This window comes from Talpa occidentalis, unplaced genomic scaffold (genome assembly GCF_014898055.3).
Source record: "Talpa occidentalis isolate TD23 unplaced genomic scaffold, MPIMG_talOcc4v2.1 talOcc4.2, whole genome shotgun sequence".
In the NCBI taxonomy this organism is placed as follows: domain Eukaryota; kingdom Metazoa; phylum Chordata; class Mammalia; order Eulipotyphla; family Talpidae; genus Talpa; species Talpa occidentalis.
The window spans coordinates 79,638,519-79,665,777 of record NW_023602073.1 but is presented as its reverse complement, the minus strand read 5'-3'; the positions used below and the strand labels follow the sequence as shown (position 1 = coordinate 79,665,777).

The window sequence follows — 27,259 nt, the reverse complement described above, 5'->3', positions numbered from 1 at the left end:
GTAAGCAGGTAAATTGGTAAATTGTATAATTTATTTATGCATTTCTCTGGTTAGATTTCTAGCTTTTAATATCACTTTATCTCAAAAGGTTTGAATACAGAATACCCATGTTATGTTGATTAATGTTGTGAGTCAATAATTTATCTTAAAATTCAGTTCACTGAAAGTAATATTAAATTAAATCATCAGATGTTGTACCATCAAGGAAGGTATTTATCTTATAAATTCATTTTTCCATGTTTTGAGTCATGCACCACATAGAATTTTGGACATAATTCTGTTGTTCTTTGTTCACAATTGACCAAATTACTAATGGTTCTAATTCTAATTACATAGGAGGTTTAGTTTCTTTCAGACTCTTAGGTGATGATATAATGTTAATGCTATTTACTCTTACTCTTACAAAGCCATATTCAACACATTCGTTTCATAATCTAACTTCATGAAAATGCGTTCTATTCATACATATTTGTAAGCTTCATTTTGGCAAATCTTAAACTGTTTTAGGCAAATCCTACTATACTTTAGAATCCCTAACACTATAAATTTTAATTAGTAAATAATTTTCTTTCTTTACTATGATTATTTTCACACTTATGATTATAGAAAATTGATGTATCTTTTACATATGTGTTTTTTTAATACAGGTTCAAAACTTTTGACTTACTTCTTGTTCACTTTTTTCCTAGAGTCTATCATTTAGTCAAATAGAAAGCATTAATTTAAAGAATGTTAATAATTTATTTCATGAATTAAGAATTCAGTATATATTAACAATGTTATTGTACTTGATGTAAATATTTCCTGTTTTTGATGTTTATCAAAATTATACTGAAAAGTCTAAATATAAATAAAAAACAGTAAGCACCTTCAATCCTTTAGTATTCCAGGGATGAAAATATTATTTTACTCTAATTTTCAGACATTTGATCTGCATACATAATATATTTTTTCTAATTTGCCTTTTTTACTTAAAAGTAAGTGTGTCCATCTTTTCATACCAATGAATATAAATGGTTATCAAGGATTATAATAGAATTATAAACTCAATTGTATTAATGTACCATATTTATTTAACCAGGCTATTTTTGCTGAATATTAAGGATTTATAATTTTAATTTTGTAATTAGAAACTCATGGATGCATATCTTTGTGTCTAGTTGTATTATTAAGGTGAATTTCTGAAATTTGAATGCTTAATTAAAGATAATCTTGTTAAATTTATTTGTATACATAAAAAGAACATTTCTAAAAGACTGTCAATCAGTGTGTATTTTTTTAATTGAGGAAATATTGGTTTACCATATACTCTATGTTTCAGAAGTATAGATTCATACCCTTTCAGTTGTATTTTACCACCACCACCATTGTGTGTATATACGTTTATATACACTCATACATATCTATGTGGATAGATATATATGTACACAAACACATTATTCTCATTATGCCAACCTCCAAAACCACTGTGTATTATAATTTACTGCCTATATTAATAGCATAGCAAATAATTTAATGTTACATTTAAAAGTTTTCTGAATGATAATGAAGTTGTATATTTTTCATGTATTTATTGTCTACTATATTTTAAGCTTGCTGTAACCCTTGATTGGTTTTATATTGGGAATTAATGACATTATATTTTTATTAGACATCATTACTTAAAATGTTTAACATTATATTAAGAATATTTCATTTACCACAAAATTAGATATTTTTTAATGACTGGTATTGATCTACCATGTAGATTCTACATTTAATATATTCCCAAAAGTGCTGTAACACAAGTAAATCCATATAATCTTCCTCTCATTCACATGTTAGTTATCTTAATTTTGGATACAATATAAAATATATGACAGAGATCAGTATACTTTTCCTTAAATACTTTATTAGTCATTAACTACTTTAATTTGATTGTCTTACCTTCTGACGTAAAATTAATGTACAGTAGCATTTATCATTGACATACAATTACATACAAACCTAAGTGCACAGGCCAAGCTTTAATAATGCACACGGGGCCTCCCCTGGTGGCACAGAGGTTGAGCGCTGGGCTGAGAAGCTGCCCACAGCCTCTGTAGTGCTGGTTCAATCCCCAGCCAAGGGCAAGGTTCCCACACGGCGCACAGACCTCTCCTACCACGCCCACTGCTCCCCTCAGCAGTGTATTTTGTCAGTCTGCCTCTGTTCCCCACTCTGGCTCTGGTGAATTCTCTCACCCTCCCGCGCTTCTGACTATACCCAGTGCTTATATAAATAAATAAATAAATAAATAAATAAATAAATAAATAAATAAATAAATAAATAAATCTTTAATAATAATGCATACACATCTGTAAACAAAACATTAATGAAATTGTAGTAATTATTTTAAACCTTTGTATTTCATGTGACTACCTTTCTCTTAGCTCTTTTAAATGTTTAATATATTGTGCAGTTTTAAAATCCAATGGAATTTTCCCTTTTGTGCTTTCTGCTTTTGATTCTGTCGTAGAATAGCCAGTACTTCGACTATAAAATTATTTATTTTCTGGTAACTAATTCTTGTGTAACGATACACTGAACTAGATTCTTCTTGTTGTGTTGTTAAGCTGAGAGAAATCATCAATACCTAGCACCAGTAACTCCTTCCCATATTATAAAAAGTTCAAAACAGACACATTTTTCAAGGCTATTAACTAAATGCAGAACCAATCTTTTTTTTTTTTTTTAAGATTTATTATTTATACAAGCACTGGGTGCAGTCAGAAGCATGGGAGGGTGAGAGAATTCACCAGAGCCGGAGTGGGGAGCAGAACAGGCAGAAGGACCGAAGTACACTGCTGAGGGGAGCAGCGGGCGGAAGGAGAGGTCTGCATGCCATGTGGGACCCTCCTCCTCCAGTGGCCTGGGAGCAGCCTGGGATCGAACCAGAGCTGCAGAGGCTGCGGGCAGCCTGGCAACCCAGCACTCAACCGCTGCGCCACCAGGGAGGCCCTGCAGAACCAATCTTAATCAACGTAAAGCCAGAAAAAGTATGTTGGTATTTGTTAAATTGGAAAATGAGTACTCATGAAGCAGTATTACATTTCCCCCCTGTCAGTTGCTTAAAAAACATATTGAAAAAAAAAATCATGTATGAGTACCTAAACTTATAATTACTTTAATAACCATGAACTTTACATTTGTTCAGCTTTTAGATCTATCCTTGTCTTTGTTTTTTTTTTTTTTTGTCCTTGTCTAAAGTGAACTTTTTGACAAGTACAAATCTAAAAGCTTCATGATAGCTTTTCTACCTGCTGTTTGTAATAAAATCAACATGGATAATTTTGTTTTAAAAGGTATATCAAAACCAAAACTCAATTTTCTAACATAATTGTTTTTGACAGGTTATATTCAATGAAAAAATATGAAAGCAGTCCAAAAATGTATGTATCCTATTTGGAATATTTTATATAATAAACATAAAGAAAGTTCTGGGGCTTACCAGCAATAGATAATAAAGGCTAAGTTTAAATTAAAATTAGCATAACATTATTTCTATAGTAATTGGTAGTCTTCAGTATGATATATATAAAATGTTTCCAGGTCAATATGCAAAGAATACATAATTTTCAGTTCAAAATAGATTATATCTTCAGATGAAATGAGGTTCAAGAAATGTTAATAGTGACATTATGAAAATATTTTTCCAGGAGAAAACATATTGTAATTTATTAAAGGAAATTACAGTTTTCATACAGCAATGTTAAGAACTCATACGAGTATAAACATATTATCTTTTTTTAAACGTATAAACATATTATCCTTTTTTAACAAATGACTAACATTCACTTCCAAATCCAAGTTCCAAGTTCAGTTATTCTGTGAATCCTTCTGTTATCCCCTATCTCTAGAATAGACATTGCCTTTCCTTTCTGGTCCACTTTCCCCTTGACAATTACACTGGATTCCTGTAACCTTATTTTGTATGCCTATGTTTATACATCTGTCCCTTTGTAATGGGCTGTAACCCATATGTAACATATGGCATATGATGAATATGCTGAAAATATTTGATGAATCATTAATTATTAATTACTTTAATTAATACTTAATTGACCAAATTTTGTAATGAACTGAACATCTTGAGCAAAATGCATATTTCTCTTACAACTTAATTTGAGTATTACATGTTTCACATATATTAAAAATGTTTGTGCTATTTCTTAAGAAAACATACATTAGAATCTAATTAGAATACATAAAGTCCAGGTAGATCATTAATGATGGGAATTCTTTCAATCTTTATTATTGTTTTTATGTTTCAAATTTGTGGAAATACTTTCATCTCAGCCTTGCTGAATCGTTAACACTCTACGTAAGTTTTAGAAGAAATAGAAAAATAAAGACTGGCAAAATTTAAGAAAAAGTTTAACTTCATATAAAACATATAATTATATTCTTTAAAAACATGCATTCAATTTAATACACAAAATTATGCATTCACATATAAAGACCAATAAAAATCACACATATTTCATTGCATATTGTTATTTTCTTCATATCAACTTTACATGACCCAGTATAAAAGCAGAATGCACAAATGAATAGGTATTTATATTTAATTAACCATTTTTAAAATTTATTATATGTTTTCACAATTCTATATCGGATAGTTTAAAAACTGTCACTACTTTCCACATTATTGTTCTTAATATTGATGTGTTATTACTCATAAATGATAATGAAAAATATCTTACTCTTTACATTTATACACTTGTTCACTTTTGAAACTGAGCTGAAGTTCCACAAATCTGTGTTTCAAGGAAGATTAACCACCAGTTCAATTTTTGTTTCATGTAGAAATTCATTTCAAGCTATTATTCCATCCTAGATTTCAAGAATTTGATTGCATTACAGTGAAAAAAGGGTTAATGTCTCTTGGATGGAATTAGAATCTACCGAATGCATTGACTGGGCACATTTCTTATTATTTTGAAATCTTAGCAAGAATCACAGTAGAACAGACTGTTCTCTTATTGGTATAGTTGTCTCTGGGAAAAAAGCATAATTTACTGTGGCCATGGGAATTCAATGTACAGTGAATTGTACACTGAATTCACAATTGTACAGTGACTGATAACAGAGTTTTATACTGTTTCATATTGCCAGCCTTATATAGTTTCTTTATAGAGATATTAATTTTGTTGTTGCTGCTGTTATATTTTTTGACAAACCAAAATGTAAGGTTCAAGTATGAACCTTGGTAGTAAAAATAATCACAAATTGATCTTAATATGTTGAATGCTAATGTATGTGGAATATACTTTAAAGGAAAATATATATTTGTTCTCATGAAACTTTATAAATGCCATTATATAAATGTCCCAAATTTAAATTTCATTTATAACTTTCCAGTTACCTAAGTCCAATTATTCATGATATATTGATTTATGTTTAGATATTTTTTATTCTATTGTTATATGTATATGATAAAATTTTGGGGAAAAACAAATTCATATTTTCAGGTAGATAAGAAAAGTAAACTATATAATATGAGTTATATTAAAACCTCAATGTCACTTTTCTTTGTAAAACAAAATTTCCCATGGCTCATCAAAAAAGAAAGCAGTTCCAAAAATTGCACATGAGAGTTAATAGTGCTACAGATAGATTTTTCACTCTTGCTTTAATATATTTGCTTTATATATCTTAGGAAAATACTTTACACAGCCAGTATATTTATGTAAATAATAATATATTTCATTTATATTAGTATTATTAATAGAAATTAGAGATAAAAATTCAAAGTGGAGGTATGTACCTGCCCTGTAAAACTTAAAAATGGCTATGGTGGAGGATTATGGATGCCTTTTTGGTAGGTGAGGTGTGGTAACATATACCTGAAGAGGTGAGATGTTATATTTCTGAATCATAGACAGTAGTATAAACCAATGTTAACTTGCTAAAAATAAATAAATAAATAAAACAGGGGAAACCTTATAAAAGTGGGAAAAAGTTGATATTCAGATCAAATTCAATGCAACCCCTATCAAGTTTGTATAACAGTCTTCAAAGAATAGAATAAAATTTACTAAATTTAATACAGAGCCACAAAAGATTCTAAATAGTCAAAGCAGTCCTGACAAAAAAAAAAAAAAAAGAACAGAGGTACAGCCCTCCCAGACTTCAAAGCTATTATAATCAAAACGGTCATGTTGGAATAAAAATATACACACAGACCAGTGGAATAGAATCAAGAGACCAGAAGTACACTCACACTTATATTATTTTATAACAAAGAACTCAAGAGTGTATGTGTATATGTGTGTGTGTGTGTGTGTGTATGAAAGTAAATTCTCTTTGCTAAAGATGAAAGGTGTTGGGACAGATACGCAGCCACATGTTAAAGAATGAAACTGGACCACTATCTGATACCAGACACAAAAAATAATTAAAATAGATTTAAGATTTGGATGTAAGATCTGTAACCATACACCACATAGAAGAAAATAGGCAAGACACTCTACAACATTGGCTTTAGTGATATCCTTGGGAACTCAACTCCAGTAACAAAGGAAACAGTAGCAATAATAGACAAATGGGAATATAGCAAACTAAAAAGATTCTGCACAGTGAAAGAAACTATTAATTTTAATGAAAGACACACTACTGAATGGGCGGCAATATTTATACATAATAAATCTCACAAAGAGCCAATATACAGAATCTACAAAATCTTACACAACTCAAAAAAATAGTAAACATGGAACTCAATCAAAAAATGGGAAGAAGATATAGACATTTCTCCAAGGAAGACAATTGCATGACCAGTAGTAAAATGGAAGTATGGTAGCCATCATTACTATTATTTATCGTCAGGAAAATGTAATCAATTCAACAATGAGTACCATCTCATTCCCATAAGAGTGGCCCATATCAAAAATACCAGAAACAACAGTGTTGATTAGGATGTGGAGAAAAAATAGCCGCTCATATCATTTTGTTGGGTATGTAGACTGGCACTGCCCCTATGTAAAGCAGTTTGGAAGTTTTTCAAAATACTAATTAGATCTACTGATAATGCAGTAATTCCACTCCTAGATGTCTACTGAATAATATGGGGATGCTAATCCAAAGGTATATATGTACTTATATGTTCATGTAGCACTGTTCACAATAGTCAAATTATGAAAACAATCTAAGTGCCCAGGGATAAATTGTTAATATAGATGATGTGGTATAGATATACAAAGGAATACTACTCAGCTCTGAAAAATAGATTAAATCTTGTCTTTTGCCACAACATAGATAGAACTAGAGGAAATATGCTAAACAAAATAAGTCAGAATGGGAATGATAACTTTGGGAAGACTTCACTCACTTGAAATATAAAGAAAGCAAACAAAAGAACAAACAAAACTAAACCCTGGAAATTTGATTATGAAGTTGAGGCAAACAAGGGAAGGGGAGGGTGGGAAGCAAAGTGTTGAGGAGGGATACCAGTAGGCTGTTGTAGAGGATTATGGATTCTTTGGTTGTATGTGTGATGTGGTAACATACATAAAAAGGTGTGAACCTGTTCCTGTGAATCATGCAGTATTGTAAACCAACATTGCCCTAAAAAATAATGCAATGTTTTATAAAAAGAACATTTATACTATTATAAATGTATAAGGTGTGATACACACATTGAAGGAATAACAATGAGCAGCAAATTCTTGCCTAGCATACAAGAGTCAAGGATAGGATCTTCTTGCATATTTTACCTAACCTACTGGCAAGTCTGCCATACTTGACACGACAACAGGGTTAGGCAGAAAAGGTTTTAAATTAAAGGTTTGCTGAATACCCTAGTTTCATAGTGAGTTAAAGAGTACCTAAAATTTATAAAGTGCCCTATGGGGGCGTTGTAGGTGGTCAGAAGTTCATTATGAAAAGGTGGTATAATCACCACCCTCCCATTCCAAATAAGGAAAGTGAGATCATAGCCAGACCTCATAAATGGCAGAGGAAAAAGTGGAAGCTAGGTCTATGATCACTTTTACGCTTTCTAATCTGAGAAATGTATATGAGGTACAAATCAGAAGTCATTGCCAGCAGGTGTCAGCAAGAGATAACTAGTCTGAGATATTTGTGAAAATTAGAGGAATCTGGGTTATTTAGCAAGTGATCAAGAATACCATAATTTTTTTTATTTCTTCACCACCATGAGATCTTGAAGATAGGTTCTCCTTTCTCCCATGAGTACGTCCATTTTAGGGAGATAAACAGAGGGAAGGAGAAGATGTCTGAGAGACTAATCATTTTTTCCTAGGAGACATTGACTATATAGAGAGGTTAAATAATTAATTCATGGCCAGAGTCAGTAAGTGGCAGAGCTGAGATTTGAATCTAGGCTGTTTCCTTATAGATGATGTGTTATAACCACCAGATTACTCTTTCCATTCTCCAGTATTGAAACTGTTGTTTTCACAAGTACTGAACAGAAACTAGGATGTAATTTATACAAAGATTCTCTATGAAATAGCTAAGATATAATTTAAAAGTTCTTAGAAATGAGATGTTTTGGCTAAAGGAATAAGCAAGACACATATAAGTTATGTTCTGTTGAGTTATGGAGATCAGTATTATTTGTAGCCAGCACATCAGTGTAGATATAATGTGACTTATTGGTTCATGTTATTTATTGGCCCTCGCCCAGTGATACAGGAAGACAGGATAGTTGTTTAGAAATTGTTAAATTGTAGTCTCTACAAGACTAAAGTTACTTCTTTTCTCCTTGTCCTTTGAAAAAACCTAAATTTATTGAAAATATTATACAAGTTTTCCTAGACAATAGAAGAGAATATGGATTTTTAGTTTTTTGAATATCAGGAATTTATGATCATCACTCTTTGATCCAATTAGTGGAAATAATACAGTGTTTCACACTTGACAACTGGACCTTAGAGATTGCATTTGCCAGTATTTCTTATGATCTTAGTGTCTTGCACCTGAAATGGAACTGCACACATACCAATTTTCAGGGATGCTAAAGAAAGTCATGGATGATGCTGATTTTACAAGTAATCATGACAGATCCTTCTTAAATACCCTTCCATTGACACCATAAGCTTGTTACACAAGCCTCTAAGCAAAGGGACCTTGATATGGTCATTTCAGATGAGATGGTACATTCACATATTGGCAGAAAGATGGAAGAGACCCCAGCTGTCATTAAGATGAGCTTCTCAAGAAGGATTCTAGATTATATCAGAATCTAGAGCATTAGTGGTCCCTGAATTTTGAGGTTTAGGGAAGGAAGCTGCATTGTTTTCCTTTCTCCATTAGCACCTTGTGAAAGTATATAGAGACAAACTTCAAGTGTGTGCAAACTCTCCTTATGTCTGTAGTTCCCTGAACTTGTAGCCCATATTCAGCCTCTTGAAATTCAGTAAAATGTTATCTGAGTCATCTTGCCAGCTTTGTGTTGGCCTTGTTTTTCTCTTGTGATCAGCCCACAAGATGAAATAAGTCCATGCCTCATCTCTCTTTGGAGGCACTTGTCTTTTATTTGATTTTAGCCATGTTGTTAGTCCTGTGACCTCAGCTCTCTGATGGGTTTGGTTAAGTTTCTATTTTGTAGGTAATTCCATTTTATTTAATATTATTTAAGTGGAAATGCTGATATTTTCATTTTTCTACACCATAAGCTTAAGCTGCAAGTCATTTCACATGATCTTTGACATTTAAATAATTCTGTAATATATAATAAACCAAATTTAGTACTATTCAAACATGAATAAAACGTACACAGTATTTGACCACTTTGTTCCTTAAAATTTGCTATTGCATTTTGGTGTTTAAATAGACTTACTTAGATTTTCTCTGGGTCTCAGAGAATCTCTATATTTGGTTTGGACAGAACAGTTTTAAAGGGAAATTAAATTTACTTATTTTCTTAACATTGGGAACTATTATATATCATATGGAAGTTTAGAAATAATAGAAATATTCATTTCATAATGTCATCTTTAATAGGTTAAAAAACTCACTTCTCATTAAGTAGCTATATTCAAAATAAAAATCTCCCGTGCAGACCTCTCCTGCCACGCCTGCTGCTCCCCTCAGCAGTGCATTTCGTCAGTCTGTCTGTTCTGCTCCTTGCTCTGGCTCTGGTGAATTCTCTTGCCCTCCCCCGCACTTCTGACTGTACCCAGTGTTTGTATAAATAAATAAATAAATAAATAGATTCTTTAAAAAAAATAAATCTTAAAAAAATATTCAAAACAAGACTACCATTGAAATAGCATATGCATGAATTATTTTAATTTTTGAGACATTTTAGGAATTTATTTACCTTTTAAATTCAAGTAAGAAGAACCATTTCAAGATTTAAATTAGGGAGTCTCATGACCCAGTTTGTACCTCTTGAGAGGCAATGGAGGTAGATTGACCAGTTTAAAGACAATTGAAATACCCAGACCAAGAAATTATATACAGATTTGACAGTGGAGGAGTTAGAAAAAGTAAGGTGATTTGATGGACAGTAATAAAGAAAAAACTGAACAGGGCTGGGTAAACGAGCTGTGGAGAGTGAAGGAGGATCAGATACCCAAGTTTGTAGCTCCTCAAATCCAAGACATTGAAAATATCTTCCATTTTTGACATGCTGCTTTGATAAATACCAACAGGTACCTGAGTGAATGAATTTGGCCTTCCAGAAAGCAGTAGTTGAAGTGGTGAGAAACCACTACCAAGAGAAAAGGATGCAACAAGAAAGCCTTGAACTCTTCTTAAAAAATTATATCGTGATATTTCTAATTGATGTTGTTCGGGCACATATGTGTCCTCTCATTCTGTAATCTGCTAGTAAAGTCTTCTCTGTTAGGTACTATGCCTAGGTCTTGAATATAGCAGGAGTGGATAAAGGTATGGTATTTCCTGCCCTCTTTATAGCTTACTATGAAATCCTTGAATGCACCTTAGTGCATAAGAGCATTCCTAATTTACCATTCTAAAAAGCATTGCTCTGAGTAAGTCCAGTTGTTCAGACTTCACAGTGATCCCCAGTGCTCAAATGAAGGTGGAGAATGTTATTTCTTGGATCCTTACTGGAGTGTATATTAGTAATATAAAGTACTTGGGAGCCCTACTATTAACAAGTCTCTCGAAGCAGAATATTTTCAGATTTTTTTTTTTTAAACTAGTATGCTTGGGCCTCCCCTAGTGGTGCAGGGGGTTGAACACAGTGCTGTGAAGTGGCCTGCAGCCTCTGCAGCACGGGTTCTATCCCAGCTGGTTGGCGAGAATCCCACATGGTATGGCAGACCTCTCCTGTCTCCCCGCTGCTCCACTGTGCAGTGTATTTCAGTCAGTCGGCCTGTTCTGTTCCTCGCTCTGTCTCTGGGTTAATTCTCTTACCTTCCCGGACATCTGGCCTGTACTCTGGTTCTTGTATGCATAAATAAATCTTAAAAAAAATAGTATGCTTATTTGTATCTTGCCCTGTGTAATTCTAGTTTAGGATAAAATGAGCCTTAATATAATGTTCTATGTGCCATGTGCTATCTTACTTTGAACTTCAGATTCTCTGTGAATTTGTAAAAAGTTGAATTGTTTCAATTATATGTCTTCTTTTTTGCTGAGAGCAAAAGCTCATTATTCTAATGATGTTCTTGAAGGCCTATTATTTCCTCAATTAATGACTGTGTCCTATTAGAACTACTGAAACAAAAATCTATTCCACTAAATAGAATAAGATCTTAACAAACTTATTTTGACCATATCAATTTCTAAATGTGAAATAATTTAATGAATATTCTAGTTCTATGACTAAAAAGGGAAAATATGTACTCTTTTATATTCTTTTTTAAAAGGTTTATGTTTTTATGCATGTAAGAGCTTGGGTGTAGGCCTGAGATGGGGTGGGGGGAGTGATAGGATTGACCAAAGTCAGAGTGGGGAACAGAACAGGTGGGAATACTAAAATACACTACTGAGAGGAGCAACGGGCAAGACAAGAGAGGTCTGCTACACCATGTGGGTTAGTTCCCTGGCTGGGGATTGAACTTGTGCTGCAGTGGCTGCTGATAGCTTCATAGTGCTAAGACTTAACCCTTTGTGCTACCAGAGAGGCCCCTCTTTTATATTCTTTGTTGAAAATCAGTTAATATACTTGGCATTGTAAGGATAATTATAAAGCATTTTTATAGAAAATTCCTCCTGCTGTGTTTCCTGGAACATTCTTTGGAGAATTTCCCTGGTGAGAGAACCATTACTGCACATCAAAACCTATTGTTTGTAATGTCTGCTTTTGTCTTTTATTTTGGGATTTATATTGCTCACCACTTGTGTGAGATATTCATACAAAATCAAATATTTCCAGTATTTAGAACAAGGGGCCCCTTGTTGTTCTTTGGTTCTAGCTATATAACCACTTATCAATTTGAAGTTTATGCTGGAATTAAAAAATCATATGTGTATATATATTATATATAATATATATATAATGAGTTGTTATATATTGTTGCATGCATTATTACCCTCCAAATGAATTCCTTAACAGAATAAACTTATTACTTCACAGTGATTTGTGTATAGTTTGCTGGGTTCACCAGCTCAGGGTACCTACCTCATGAGGTTAGAGTGAATCTGTTGGCCACATTCATTTCACAGCTTACCTCCCAAGCTCATTAAATGTCCCAAGTTAGGCATAAAAGACTCCTCTTCCAAACTCACTCATCTGCTGTTGGAGCACTCAGGTCCTTTACTGGCTGTTGCTGAGAGCTATCAGTTTCTTCCCACGTCAGTCTCCACACCCTGCTACTTTCAGCATGGCTGCTGGCCTCCACCGTGAAAGGGAATTCAAAGAGAGTTAACAAAAGAGAGTTGTCAAGACTGAAAGTACAGTCTTGTTATTAGCTATTTTCAGAAGTAAATTCCTATTATGTCTGCTAATTTCCCTTCATTAAAAACAAATCTCTTAACTTAAGCCAGACACAAGGGGAGGGAATTACACACCATTGAGAAAATCAGAAAGCAGAGATCAATAGAGCCTATCTTAGAAAACACCTACTAAACATATTTTCATAATATATATAGTGAAAAGAGTTTAATTTTAAATTGTTAACAATAGAGAATAAGTTGTCTCCGTTATTGACTGGGTGACTGAAACAAGTCGCTCACATAGGGCAGTTATGAGAGCATGATGTTATGAAGATAAAATAAAGTCACATATAAGCAAACAGCTATATAAAGTTTCAGTATAATATTAGAACACTAGTAATTACTAATAATAACTGTAATAATGATGATCATAATGAAAATAGTGAACAATAATCTAGTAATTTCAATATACTTGAAGCTGTTGTAGGTACCATTCAGTTCTCAGCTACTATTTTTGTTATGACTTGTTAAAAAGCATAGTGTTCTGGGATTGTATCCTGGCTTTGCTACTTAACAATTAAGCTATTTGGGTTTAGCCTTTTGACCTTAATTATGCCCCAAGATCCTTATTTGTGAAACAAGGTTACCAATAGTGCTTTAAAAAGTCAAAATTTGTAAAAGTGCTTAAGACTTTACCTGACACATCCTGCATTCATTATTTTTTAATATAAAATATTATTTTACTCATAATTATAAAGTCAAATAAGTATAACACCTGGAGGAAACTCCTCCAAAGAGGCGAACAAAATAAAATGAGGATTAAAATGATCTCTGTCTATTTTCTGCAGGGAGAATAAAGAAATGGTATTTGGAAAACACCTGGGATTACATATAGAGGACTCTGTGATGAATGGGATCTTAATTTGCAGATATAGGAGGTGTACTTTAGTCAGAAAGGAAAGCAAAATTAAATTCTTCAAGATAGGAAACCCTGGCATACTTATAAAACTCTGGAGCATAACACTATGACATTGTACTTGGGAGAGGAAATGGAATCAGATTTGCCAGATGGAATTTTAGAGGATATTAGTCTTGCTTGTCTGCCATCCAATCCTTCTTTCTCTTAAAATAGCCCTTAAATTTCCATCAAGAAAAAGTTTACTTTCAGAGTTTGTTGGTAAGATGGGGCTGACTCAGGCGTTTCTTCCTGTGTTGAAGCCAGTCTATCAAACAGTGTGATATCTCAGAGAATAGGGGTTTTCCAAGTGTGGTCTGGGGACTACAGCCTCAGCATCACCTGGGGATTTATAATAAATTCAAATCCTCCTACCTCTCCATTGACTTATTCAATTAGAAACTTGGCAGTTTGTGTTTTAATCAGCCTTCCTGTGATTCTGTCATATACTTAACCTAACATGACTGACAGAATATACTTTTTTTTTGAAAAAACAAAATATTTGTGATTATCGCTAAGAATGCTTTTCAACCAATATGCATATTTTTCTGGAGAATTTTTCTGTTTTTTTTTAAGATTTATTTTAGTTATTTATGCATACAAGAACTGGGGTGAGGGGATTCACCAGAGACAGAGTGGGGAGCAGAACAGGTGGATCTACTGAAATACACTTCTGAGGGGAGCAGCAGGCAAGACAGGAGAAGTCTGCTGCTCCACGTAGGTCAGCTTCCTGACCTGGGATAGAACTCACGCTGCAGTGGCTGGTGATCGCTTTATAGCCCTGACACTTTAATCCCTGCATCACCAGGGAGGCCTCTGGAGAATCATTAAAACTAAAAAATGTGGTGGCCCTATTCAATTACAATTAAAGTTCTAAGGCAAGACCTCAACCTTTGTATAGTTACTAACTCCCAGGTGATTCTAATATGTAGCAGCATCAAAAACCTGTATTGTAAAGGTAGTGGTTCTCACTTTTAGAAACAATCATATTCACTTGAAAATAGAGACAAGAAAATAAAGAGAAGCAGAGGAGTAATAAAACATTCCAGGGAAGTAATGAGTCCAATTTTTTTTTTTTTATTTTTGAATGGTCTCTGAATATTTTAGAGGAGGTCTTTCAGAAGATGTGACTACAGATTGTCCTATAATCAAACAGGGATGATGGGAGCCTCCCTATCCTTTCCCCTATCTTGGAATGTATGCTTTGTCCACCATTACCACCTTAATACCTATGAGCAGGCTGAAAGGTACAGCCATGAGAGGTTGAGATCATATTGTTGAGATCATCTAACTAAATATGTGACTGGACCCCACTAGGCCTTAATAGGGTTAGTGAACTGGTCGGGCGTTTACATTATAGCTTCTGTGATTGTCGTCTATAGCCTTGGATGCAGAAGGCACTCGGGAGCATGGGCACAAATACCTAATGGTGGATACCTGGGGTATGGTGTGGGCATGCAAATGAGTGCCTGAGCCTGCAGGCTGAGGCCTAAGGTTGGCATCACTCAAAGGATTGCTACAGCAGAGGGCTGAGAGGGCGAGTGATGGCTGTAAGAGGAAGAGACCAGGAGAGAACGCCAGAGAGAGCCCAGGGAAGCGTGTACAAAAATTTGATGAGACCCAAGTTGCTATCTTTTTATTTATTTATTTATTTATTTGTGTTTTTATTTTATTTATACAAGCACTGGGTACAGTCAGAAGTGTGGGAGGTGAGAGAATTAACCAGAGCCAGAGCGGGGAGCAGAGCAGGCAGAAGGACCGAAATACACTGCTGAGGGAAGCAGTGGGTGGCAGGAGAGGTCTGCGCGCCATGTGGGACCCTCCTCTGGGACCCTTCTCCAGTGGCCGGGGAGCAGCTGGGGATCGAACCTGTGCTGCAGAGGCTGCGGGCAGCTTCGCAACCCAGCCCTCAACTGCTGCGCCACCGGGGAGGCCTCCAAGTTGCTATCTTCCTGCTTACTTGTTTACCCTGTCTATTATTTAAAAAAAAAAAAAAATGTGGGATTGGCCGATAGTTATCTTTTGGATGACTGGATCAAGAGGATGTGGTATATATACACAATGGACTATTATTCAGCAATTGAAAAAGATAAACTCATGCCATTTGTAGCAACATAGATGGAACTGGAAGGGATCATGCCCAGTGAAATCAGCCAAAAAAAAAAAGAAAAAATACCAGATGATCTCACTCATAGCAGGAATTTAGAAAACCTAAATAAGGGACCAGGAAAAAGACTAATTATAATAAAGTAAAAATCAAAATCAACAAACAACTATAAACCAGAGACACACTACGGGGTTGGAGGGAGGAGGGAGTAGGATCAAAACAATGGGGGGTGGGAATTGTATGGGGAATATAACCAAGATGAAAATGCATACATTGTGCAAAAATGGAAAATGATGTAAAAAATATATAAAATAAAATAAAAAAAAACTGTGGTAATGATGCCCAGGGCTCCCAGGTTCTCTTTTAAGCTGCCTGAACCAACAGTGAACCTACCTGGACGGGTATGGTCACAAAACAACCTTCTATGGAAACTTTTAAGATTCTGGCAGGTCTTGTGAAGCTCTGCTCATCTTCCGTAAATTCTGGACAAGTCTCATGTAAGTTCCATTGATTATCGATCTGGATAATCTGGATTATCAATCTGGATAATCTTTCTTAGGTCTCTCCTTAAATATAAGGACCATTTTTTAATATAACCCAGAGAACTCCCAAGTTTGCAAACCAATTTAAAAAAATACAGATTTTTCCCCTCCATTGAGTCTAACAAATCGGTTATACTTCTATGATATGCAAATATAGTTAAGAAGATTTTTTTTTTTTATTTTGCATGTAAGCCAGAGGTGAGGGGGACGAAAGGGGAGCAGAATGGGGAGCAGAACAGGCAGATCTACTGAAATACACTGCTAAGGGGAGAAGTGGGCAAGACAGGAGAGCTCTGCTGTGTTAGGTGGGTTAGTTCCCTGGTGGGGGATCGAACTCAGGCTACTATCTTGATAGTGCTGATACTTAGCCACGAGGGCACCAGTGGGATTCCTGTAGTTAATAAGAATTTGCTTCATAAAATTGTGAAAAAATAGATGACATTTATCTCTTGAAATTTTATATAAGGACTTCTGATATGGTGTAAATTTAATGGTTGCAATATTGGGAACCTGATTATGTACTTGTAAATATTTCATTTAAAATTATAGGAAAACATGCAGTTTAGTGTCATTTCTTAGGCATTCTAGAATATTGAAAAATTCCTAAACTAAACTTAGTAACTTGGGTCTTCGATACAGTAGTAAATCCACATGTAGTTTACATACTAGGATTTGTGAAACAATCTTAAATATTCTTCAGCAATAAAGCACAGTCTTGATTAATAAATCTACATTAAGACATAGGACCAATAGAACAAAAATAGCCAGATACCTGGACTAAAAATCAGCATTTAAGAGTGAAATAACTGGGGATGATATTTTAATTCAGCATTGTCAATTATAGTGAAGGACACTGATGGTGATACAATGGTGTATATTTTCTCAAAGTATTATGAATATTAATCTATACAAATTATACATAAAACCACAGATCATAGAGTTCAGTGGTGTGTTTGCTTACAGAATTTAAGGAGTTTTTCCACATCTTAGACATATATCAATGTCAAATGCAAGAACGTTTGTTAGCTCTAGTAACTCAAGTAATAGATGACAGTTGGGGAGGAGGAAAAGACGGAAGCAGCAATAACCAGAGTTAGTCATGGGACTGGAACTCATATTCAAATTCTACATGATGCATAAGTGCTGCCTGAGTAACCAAGACAGAGCAGGAAATTATCCCACAAGGAAATCCGTCAGTGCCTGCAGACGCGGGATAATTCATAATGTTACTCAGACCATGTCATGGTGTATGCTTTTGCTTATTGGGTGAATGCATTTTCATTCCCCAGTCAGGAACTAAAACTTTCTTTTCCTATATGTACAGCTCAAGTAGCATTTTTTGAAAGCACATCAATGAGTGAGACAAACACCCAGACTGCCAGCTAGAGAATACAGAGAACTATACAGACCATGGAAACAAAAAACTGTACCCTAGTAATGACTAGGAACCTCAATGAAAAAAAAAATCATGTTAAGTTGGAGGGAAACAAAGCCCTACAGACAAACAAAGCCCAATTCCAAATAGACATTATTTAATCTGACCTTTGAGAAATTTCAGAAAAATCTTTATGACTTTATAAGTGGTAAAATTCATGCTTCAGAAAATTAGGATCTCAAGGTTAGTATGAATGGGATGCATTGATCGATCAGAAAATGGTCAAAGACAGAGGGAGACAAGGACAGAAAAGTGGACAGAAAGACACACACATACACACACACAAAATAAATCCAGTTAGACATGACTGACTAAAGTTTTTAACCACCATTTATTTGGACATTAAATTGTTGAGTGTTGGCAAAGCAAGCAAGAAACATTCTTTATATATTACTAACAAATTGCTATTTTCTATCAAGCTATTCTATATGCTGTACACTTTTTTCTGATTTTAGAAATCATTGAAAAAAAGTATTGAGCAGATGATACGTGCTTTTTATATAAATTCATCTAAAACACTTCCTCAGTCCACATGGAATAGTGAATTTGTGGCAGAAGTATAATTCATAATTCACTTCGTAATTTGTTACAGATCATGCATGTAATGTGCATGTGCATTAATAAATGCAGTATATGTATGGAATGTGCATGTTATGTTTGCATGAACTTCTGTATGATATACAAAGGTATATATACATACTTTATAAATACATGAATTTCTGTATGAGAGTACAAGTAGAATTCAAGACAAGACTCATCTACTGTATTTCTACCCAAAGATGTGGAGTGTGTATGTGTATGTACATGTATGCTTAAGAGTAAAAGAGGAGAAAATTTAAATGCTGAAATAGAAGTGAGATTTGAATTGGAGATAAAAAGAAAGAGGGAACAATCTGAGTGAGGACTCTGAGAAGTGACAGTGAGTAAGTCTTATGAGTGGAATTCCAGCAGTATGCTCTGGTGGGAACACCCAGTGGGAGAGGACGGATGTGTTGAAGCTTTGTTTGGAAGCAGAGTTTCATGTGCCTGTGTGGACTTCTAGTGAGTCAAACCTGGGACACGACGGGGAGGGAAATCAGACATGGGGGACTGTCATGTCCAGCATGCAGTCAATCTTTATTGTCTTAGTGCTCATTATATACTATTTTAATTGCAGCAGGTGTAACATCAAAGCATACCATATAATGATAACATGTATGAATGATTAGTCTATTTTCTTACTATTATCTATTTACTTCAGACAGTAGGGTACCAGGTGGTTAGTTCTCACACACATAATCTTATTGTCCCCTAGCCAGAGCCTGGGAAGTTCGCTCATTATTTTTGTTATTCTCAAACTGTGGAGATGTACACAGGTCACTTCCAGGCTCTCAACACTAAGTCCTGTCACCCAGAGGTTTTCCTCCGAGATGCATGTGTTTTCACATGCCTTAAAGACTTGGGTCAAGGCCCTTCTGCTCGCTGTGCAGGGTCTCTCCATTTTGTTATTCTCAGACTGTGGAGATGTAGAAGCCTGACTCCACGCAGGTCACTTTCCAGGCTCTCAACACCAAGTCCTGTCACTCAGAGGTTTTCCTCCAAGACACATGTGTTTTCACATGCCTTAGGGACTCGGGTCAAGACCCTTTTGCTCACTACGTGGGGTGGCCGCCTCCAACATCCCTGAAATAACACAGATTGGGGCTCAGGGAAAAATAGTTGCCATGCAAGATTGGCTAGTTTGAGCAAATCCTGCTTGAGAAGTCCAAGGGCCTAAGGATCAAAGATTCCATTCCATATGGCAAATAGGAAAGTCCTAGATATACGAGTGATAGAAGTGGAGTGTGGTAGAAGAGAAAATAAACTTTATTGGAAGGTGAGGAAATGGAAACCTTTACAGAATGACTGTTACCTAAAACTCCTATAACTTAAAAATTAATTTAGGGTTTTCTTAAATTACAGTCCTTAACTACCAACCAGATTGTATATATTTACTTTAAAAAGAAAACTTAATTATATACTCTATTAATAAACCAATAATATTAAAACTGTGTAAGATGCCTTTTTAATATATTAACATGTCATTTGCAGATTGTGCAGTTTAAGGGTTATGGAATCCTGAAAGAGATACATAATTATAATGAAATTCTGTTTCATTTATTTTTATAAAAATATGTCAATGTAAATTTCAGAAAGAATTCTTGGGAAAGCTCTTCACTTTGTGGAAATATAAGAGTGCTCTTTGTGAAATGGTGTCTCATTATTATCCAGTTATCATAAGTGTGTGTGTATATGTATTGTATATATGACTTTATATATATATATACACACATATACAGAACAATCCTGTGTCTGTTAATATTAAGATTTGAATGTCAACACACAATATGGGAAGGAAAAAAAATTCAAAAGAGCTTGAAAGAAATCAGTGAAGGAAACAGACAAGTGTGATTGATGCCAATTTGCTAGGACTTTGGAGGTATAAAACCTCTTCTACCATTGCCACTACTGTGAGGCTCAGCAGTACACTCAGCCACATAAAGAACTCCAATCTGGAGTTATCTCTAAGGACAATGTGACATCTCTTTCTTTGTTAGCCTTTTCAATTGCATAGTATGTGGAGCAACGGGGATAATGATTTGTGGAATAAAAAAAGTAACTGAAAATGTTAAATGAATTGGATAGGAGTTTATGACATAGAAATAAAATACAACAAAAATAGCTAGACAATTTATGCAGTTTAGAGAAGGTGAAGTAAGACTATACAGTAGATGGTGTATGATGCGTGGTAGGATATTTTATTATCTAATACCTTTTAATTGTATTCTGTATTCAAGATTTCAGAATTTAATCATTGTTATTACTCCTCTAAACAGCTTTTTAATAGAGAATTTTAGCACCTTTTTTTTATATATACTTTTTTTGTCTGACCATAAGTACAGCTAGGAAAGGTGGGTAGGGAGCAACTAACCATCTGCAGCTGCCTGAATGATTTATTCTTCAAGTTTAAAATGATTGTCACCAGCCCATCATCTTTAATTGTGATCATGAAAGCTGATTTTGTTTCAAATTCTAAAAACTTTATTCAAGTCTCTTAATTTATAATACTTCCAATATCATAGGTTACTTATATCTAACACAAACTTAAAATGTTTTATTTTTACAAAGATTTAATTTATTTATGCATACAAAAACTAGGATCTAGGCCAGAGGTGCAGGTGGATGAGAGGATTAACCAGACACAGAGTGGGGGGCAGAACAGGCAGAATGAATGAAATACACTGCGGAGAGGAGCAGCAGGTGAAACAGGAGAGGTCTGCTGTGCCATGTGGGTTAGCTCCCTGGTGGGGATAGAACTCAGGCTGCAGTGACCATAGCATGATAACGTTGAGACTTAACCCCTGCTCTGCCAGAGAGGCTCTTAAAATATGTTTTAAAATATAATTATATAATTGTATAGGCAAGCTTAAAATATTATTTTGAATAAAGGTGTACAGTTAGCCTTCTCTTTTCTTTTTAATTCTTAGCTCCAGATTTCATTGTCCCAATAAAATGATTTATTTTGTCACTTAAGCTATTACATTAGAAATTTTTATGACCCTTTGATACACTCCAATAAGTAATAAACTTGGTCATTGCTTTATTTCTTTTTTTTTTTTTTTAAAGATTTATTTATTTATTTATACAAGCACTGGGTACAGTCAGAAGCGCGGGAGGGTGAGAGAATTCACCAGAGCCAGACCGGGGAGCAGAGCAGGCAGAAGGACCGAAGTACACTGCTGAGGGGAGCAGCGGGCGGCAGGAGAGGTCTGCGCGCCATGTGGGACCCTCCTCTGGTGGCCGGGGAGCAGCCGGGGAGCAGCCGGGGATCGAACCGGCACTGTAGAGGCTGCGGGCAGCTTCGCAACCCAGTGCTCAACCGCTGCGTCACCGGGGAGGCCCCATTGCTTTATTTCTAAGACATGATTATAGTAGTACAGTGCATGATGCAATGTTAACAGGTGGCAGTGCTCAGTCTTAGCAAATGATGCTCTTAGAATCATCCTGAGAATCAGTAGTCTATAATGTAGAACTATAATCCAAAAGCTTCAAGATATTTTGTATTTGAAAACTTAGGTTCCAGTGATCATTTTATAGTAAGATTTGAGATTAAAATAAAACCATACATCTAGAATTCTGTAACTGAGAACTTGATTTTTAAAATATGGTTAATATAAAATGGAAAAATGCACTGAAATTTTCAGTGCATTTTAGTAAAACAGTATCTTAAAGAAAAATCTGCCTGGGGCCTCCCCGGTGGCGCAGTGGTTGAGCGCTGGCTTGCAAAGCTGCCCGCAGCCTCTGCAGTGCCAGTTCGATCCCCAGCTGCTCCCCGGCCACCAGAGGAGGGTCCCACATGGCGCGCAGACCTCTCCTGCAGCCCGCTGCTCCCCTTAGCAGTGTACTTAGGTCCTTCTGCCTGCTCCGCTCCCCACTCTGGCTCTGGTGAATTCTCTCACCCTCCCGCACTTCTGACTGTACCCAGTGCTTGTATAAATAAAAAAAAAAAAAAAAAAATATTAAAAAAAAAAAGAAAAATCTGCCTGTATCAGAAACTATACTGCATCTAGATTTACTTTTGCTTAAAATAGACATTGACAAAAGATATACGTGCTCGTACTCACTATGTCAATTAGTTTAACTTTTACTTCATAGTCTCCCTAGAAAGAAATATTTTACAATCAAATAGTATGTCTTTCACTTGCTAAATGCAATTATTGTCTAGTGGAGGGAATAAACTCTTGTCTATATATTTTTCTTTTATTATTTTAGCCTAACTATTTTCATAAAGGTTAAGATGCTGTGCCAATGTACGTGAATTTAATTATTTTAACCAATAATGAACACCTTAAGGTAAAGAAATGCAGTTATGTTCTGCATTAATTCAACATTGCCTGCATTGTGGAAGATAGAGTGCTCTTCCAGTATCCTGAAAGTCACCCTTTATTATTATTATTTCTAAAGTTCAATAACTTAAAGTAATTTCAAACAAGAATTTAATTAAAATTTATCAAGACATCAGTGTAATACAGTGCATGCCATTACATTTATCTAAATTCTCCACCTTTCATTGTTGTTCTGTATGTGTGTTTCATCAAAAATCTTCAAAAAATCAGAATATACAGTAATAAGAGGCACTGTTTTGATTAAAGTAGAATGGGGAGCTTATGCTGAATGAAATTCCTTCTCTCCAAACCCCACCGCATACAGAAATTCTTCAAGAGTCACCAAGGAATACTAGATTTCCCCAAAATAGAGCTTAGAAATTAACAGATAATGGAGTGTCAGCATAAGACTGAATTTTTAATTAAATATTGATTCTCCTTTAGAAGACTATTCTAGTAAGGGAAATTCATATTGAGTAGTTATTAAATTTTTAGCACTTTTCCTCCACAGTGTGGTTCCAAATAAAAATAAGCTTTTATTTTAGCTTTTAGACAATAATTATAGAAATACTCTTATATAATTCAGTTTTATTAAAATCTCTTTAATAGAGTATCTTTTCTAGGTAACATTCATCATTGAATCATAACTTACAATTTTGTGAAGGTAGGTAGTCTCATATGCACAATAACCTTGATATTATAAAAAAGATTTTTGAAACTGTCCATGTATTATGAAAAAGGATATTATATTTCTGCTTCAAAGAGTGCATTAAAAGCTATAACTGAATTAATAACAAAGTTAAGATTATATTTACATATTTGACATTTTTATATTTTATAAAGTTCTTTACATGAGTAATTATTTTTATTTTGTACATATGTAATGTATATTGTTTAATTTCTTATTTTTTAATATTATATTTGTTTAAATCAAGAGAAAGTCAATATTATATCACTAAAAAGGAATAGTGATTGGTTTATGTATCCTAAACAGGGTTTACATATTTTTAATATATATATCCCTAACAAATATATACAGATACATATATAGCTTCCTATAGCTCTGAATTATTAATGTTTTTTTAATATTTATACATATATATTTTATATCATTGTTCATTTTTTAAAAAGATTTATTATTTATTTATGCATATAGGAACTGGGGTACAGGCCAGAGGTGTGGGGGGTGAGGATTCACCAGAGACAGAGTGGAAAACAGAACAGGCAGATTAACTGAAATACAGTGCTGAGGGGAGCAGCTGGCAAGCAAGGAGAGGTCTGCTGCACCATGTGGGTAGCTCCCTGCCTGGGGATCGAACTCGTGCTGCAGTGGCTGTGGATAGCTTCATAGGCTGAGTCTTAACCCCTTGCACCACCAGGGGGACCCTCATTCTTCATTTTTGTACAGTCTTTGATTTTTCCTCTCAGGTGTAGTCCCAGTGAGATTCCCACCACTAAGTCACCAGTGAACTATCACCGTAGTCTCTTGTGAATTAATAATGGGTTTGTAAGTAATATTTGTATGTATGCAGATGTGGAAGTATATAAACAATAGTCATTCTTTAGACATTTGATGGGGGTTATAAATATATATATGTATATATAATGTATTCATACTATGATTCTGTAGTAATATGAGAAAATTTTACTGAAAGTCTGAATGATTAAATATCATAAACATTGAAAAAAAATCCAGATGGAAAAGGGGGAGATGAGCCATTTGGTTAGGCTTTCCACTGAGGAATAATTAAGTTGAAGCTACCTTATAGACAAATTTTGACAGAAAAGTTTGATCTATTTGTTTCTGATTCTTCAAACTTTTGTTTGAAAGAAACATAATTGGTGTGGAGACACCAAGCTTGTATATTTAACTTAAGAATCCAGTCTAAAATCATGTTTTCATAGACCATAGATACAATCAGATTAAGAGCCTCTCAACAACAAACTACAGACACTTTGCAGTGGGCTAATCCTGTGCAGTGTAGAATGTTTAGCCACGTTTCTGGTCTTTACCTACTAGATATAAGTATCACCGACACTGACTTTGCCCAGCCTCGTTGTGATAATAGTATTATCTTCAGACTTTGCCAGATGCCCCAGGAGGGCGAAATAATCTCAGTAAGAACCATTGATTTAATAAAATCTCTTCCCTGTTTTCCAGATGGAGAACTGTAATACGGAGATCGTGAGTTATTTAAATTCACATAGCTAATTAGAGACATATTAGTGAACAGAGATGGCAGGGATTCCTTATCCTTAATCCTTTCCTCTGTTTAACATAAGTGGCTGAAATACACTTCCTATTCACTTTTATTAGATCTAGGATCAAGATTTCTGCCCACATTTCTAATTTCAGTCATCTGGTATTATACTTTTCTAAATAATATGCCCATAAGTTATTAATAGTCCCTCAAAATTCCCTTTTGTGTAACACACAAAGCAACACATGTTATTGATTTATGTGGTTGATAGAATTAAAAAATCTCTGTATTTTAGAAGTAAATCACTCAATTATTTAAAGACAAAAATAGTAGGATCAAATTGCACAGTTTTAGTGAGTATAGTGACCACTTAAAAGCACTACAGCAATGGGTTCATGTTATAATGCATTCCTTGTTGATTTCTTAGCAGTAGAAGATAATCTACTTTTTTGTGTATTCACTTCAAAATGGAGAGATTAATGTAAATGGGACCCCATTTACAAATGGCATAGAATTAAAGTGCCTTTGTAGCAGAACACTACATTAAATTTGTCTTGTCTTTTGGTTTTTGCATCGTTTAGGTGTGACACAATAGTGAAATACTGATTCTTTAGTAGAAAATCATTCATATTGAAGGGGAAATATAATGGTTGCTTTTCAGAAAACAACATTAATTATACCATTAATATAAATTAGCCCTTGAACTTTAAGTATTTACTACTCCTCTATGGAATTGCTTTTAGGAAAAATTAATTCAAATGAGAAAAAATATGAAAGTAAATAGACTTAAAGCAGTAGAGCATTTCAATTAAAAAGTTACCTGTGAGCTACAGATCTTGGATTCAATGGCTTTTCTCATTTTGAAAATCATGCAGTCAGTATTGCTTAATTTTTAAGCTGTAGCATTTTAACAGTCCTCTATCCTCTAGACATGTTTATTTTATTCTTTTAGAAGATTTATTTGTTTATACATACAAGAACTGGGGTACAGTCCAGAGGTGCGGGGTGGGGGTAGGGGGATGAGAGGATTCACCAGAGTGGAGAACAGAACAGGCAGACTGACTGAAATACACTGCTGAGGGGAGCAGTGGGAGAGACAGGAGAGGTCTGCTGTGCCATGTGGGTAGCTCCCTGGCTGGGGATCGATCTCGTGCTGCAGAGGCTGCAGATAGCTTCTTATTGCTGTGCTTAGCCCGTTTCGCCACCAGGGAGGCCCTCCAGTAATGTTTAAATGAGGTAGTAAATAAAAGTCATGTTAGCTATTATTATTATTAAATTATACTAGTTATTGTTTCCATGTAGCAGAATTAAACATTTTATATCATTGCATATTTAAAAGTAAAAAAAAAAAAAAAAAACAGAAAAGATATTGCCCATAAAATGAAGTCAACTATATTGCTTGTTAGATGTCTTTCTGTTTTAATTTATTGCAGATGTAATCTGTTTTGTTTGCAAAGGAGTCTTCATACCATTTGGTGTGATATTCCAAGCATGTGAAATTACTCCATTAGAATGGCCAAAATTTCTTTCTTTCTTTCTATAGAGTCATGTTAGTGTGTTGATAACTGGGAGAGTGTGTTTCTATTTGTTGAGGTTGGAGAAAGATCATTTTTATTGTCATCAATGAAAGGAAATATTTAATTCTTTCAGTTAAAACTCTTAGAGACTAATTTACACATTTTACACTATTTTACACTAATTTACACTAATTTACTAATTACACTAATTTGCACTATTTTACACATTTCCTCATTGCAAGTTGGTGCACAAGAACAAAGACAGATAATTTAAAGACAAATGAAATATGGCCCTTTTTTGTCTTGAAAGTTAAGCTGACTGTGCCTTGATAAACAGAACCAAAGGGAATTTTATAAACTCATTGGACAATCTTAAAACTGAGTTTCTATTTAAGTTCTCTGTTAGGCACAGCTAGTGACTATGATGCTGTCTTAATATGTAATTCCACTGAAAGTACTTGTTGCTACAATTAACTTCATTGAATACTTTCATTAAAAAGTTAGTGAAAGATAAAACCTTTTCAGAAATGTACTGATTTGAAATCCTTTTAATAAATGATTTTAATATTTACTGGATTTATTAATATAGTATAAAATAGTATGGCTAGGTGATTATAATTGGTATTTACTTACATAAATATATAACAAATAATTTGGTATAATACTATGAGTATACATAAGGAACCAAGTCTATAGGCTTTATACACAGTAATTATTATAATAATGTTATAGGTTCCAGGAGATTGTTTAGAAATAACATATGT

At 34.4% G+C, this 27,259-nt stretch overlaps 1 long non-coding RNA gene across 1 annotated transcript in view; it reads left to right on the top strand.

Moving 5' to 3' along the window:
* The first annotated feature begins 339 nt into the window (after positions 1–339).
* LOC119253358 (uncharacterized) overlaps positions 340–27,259 on the top strand; it is a 73,098-nt gene continuing 46,178 nt past the window's right edge. Inside the window, exons 1-4 of the long non-coding RNA XR_005127053.2 lie at positions 340–363; positions 3,372–3,410; positions 23,401–23,441; positions 24,939–24,962. This is a non-coding gene — a long non-coding RNA (uncharacterized LOC119253358). The remainder of the gene's footprint in view (positions 364–3,371; positions 3,411–23,400; positions 23,442–24,938; positions 24,963–27,259) is intronic.